This window comes from Impatiens glandulifera, chromosome 1 (assembly GCF_907164915.1).
Source record: "Impatiens glandulifera chromosome 1, dImpGla2.1, whole genome shotgun sequence".
Lineage (NCBI taxonomy): Eukaryota > Viridiplantae > Streptophyta > Magnoliopsida > Ericales > Balsaminaceae > Impatiens > Impatiens glandulifera.
The window spans coordinates 36,293,196-36,295,212 of record NC_061862.1 but is presented as its reverse complement, the minus strand read 5'-3'; positions in this window follow the sequence as shown (position 1 = coordinate 36,295,212).

The window sequence follows — 2,017 nt, the reverse complement described above, 5'->3', positions numbered from 1 at the left end:
GTGTTTTCGGATGTTCGTTTCTTAATCCTTGAAATCCATCTATTTAGCATGGATAGAGTCATAGTGTTGGCCGGTCCGACAGGAACACCGGGCCCAAGGTTGCGGCGTTGAGCCTCCAAAAATCGAGAGATTTGTGGAGCGAAACCGACCCTTCCCCTTGAAGCGGTTATGAGCTGCTTCAGGTTTTTGAATAGATAGGAGGACCAGTTGATTGCCGATTTGCGGATGATGGCTATCATGATGTCGAATTCCTCCCGGTTATAGTTTTGGTTTGGCATTCGGCCCATGATAGACCGCTGAACCAAATCATGAAAGACTTGATAGTGAGGGGCGAGTTTTTCCTTCTTCCCGTGGTCTTTGACCGGTTCGATGGAAGAGGAGAACATAAAGCCGAAGTCTTCCTTAGCCGGAAAGAATGGCATCGGAAAGTCAGAGAACCCTTCGGTTGGAAGGTGGAAGAAAGCAGAAAAATGTTCTTCGGTAATCCAAACAAATCTTCCGTCAACGATGGTCCTTATACTACCATCATCGAGAATGTGCCCATTGTTGAAGAACTCGCACACTTCCTCTACAAGGATGGTGTTTGAGCCTTCAAGGAATTTTTGAAGCCCCGATTCTATGATCGGTTGAAAGATGGTATCGTGAAACCGGCCATCTTTTACTTCTTCGAAGTTGATGACGATTGTGTTTCTTAGTTCAGCAGACATTCTGGAAAAGAGAAGAAATGAGAATCGAAGGGAAGTTATTTGAGCTTTCAAGCTTTAGAGAGAGAATAGTAATGGAAGCGTGTTTGAAGATGAAGGTTTGAGCCATTTTTATAGCTTGAGCGGTTGGATGCATTAAATGAGGATATTTTGAAAAATCAGACCGTTTATGTTTTGTCATAAATGTTTTTGTAAATTTTCAAGAGGATAAAGGCATGTCTAGTCAAATCGGATCAGACATGCTTCTTGAAAACGAATATTTCTGTTTCCAAGAGTGATTTGATTTGGTTTTATACGGAGCATTTAATGTTGGTCATTACTTTAGGATTTTGATTTTTGACTAAAGTGGAAAGAAATGATCTTCATTAATTCAGGGTACCAAACCGGTAGTACAACAAAATTACCGGTTTGGGAAAGGGTAAAAGGATGAGAGATGATTTAGACATTGGATGACCCAACCGCTTGATTCCTCTTTGCCTTAGCTGCTTCCCATCGGTCGATCAGCTCTTGGACTCTCTCTCCTTAGTGAGAACGTGCTTTGGATGGAGAGTGACGAAGGGTCCGGAGTGGATATCCAAGCTAGCACAAAAACCGCTTAGCTGAGGAGCGTAGCCAGTTTTGTTAGAAAGAAGCATCTTCTTCAGGTTGCTGAAGATGATCCAGGACCAATTTACCGGTGTCCCAACCATAACGGCGATCATCATCTCGAAAAGCCTTTGGGTGTAGTAATAACTTTTCTCTCTGCCCAGAATGGACTTTCCCAGAATCTCACAAAGAAGCTGGTACTTGTGAGAGAGTTGGCTTTTAGCACCCCAGAGTCTAACCGGGATGTCAGAGTTGGAGAACCGATGACACATTTCTTCCATGGTCACCGGAGAGTATGTTAAATCGGTTACCCCTTCAGTGGGCAGACTGCAGTATTCAGCGAAATCCGTCTCGCTGAACAGAAAGGATTGACCGTAAACTTGTGCAACGATTATGTCTCGATGCACCTCCTTTGCGGTCTGGAAGAATTCTTCGACTACTAGATAGTCGAGAATGAATCTGTTTTCAAGAAACCCTCTTAGCCCGCTTCTTTCAACGGCTAAGAACATTTCTCTGACCTCATGATCTTCGTATTGGTAGATCGAGTTGAAATCAGCTAATAGAATTTTCTTTGCTAGAGAGTTGGAGTTCATGTTCTTGAGATAATTTGAGCTCAAGAAAGTTTTGTGAATAGTAAATTTTGTGAAGAGTTGTGAGGTTTTGAAGGTGGTTTATATAGCCAGGGGTTCAGCTAGATCAATAGGTTAAGCATGCTTAGTGATGTCATC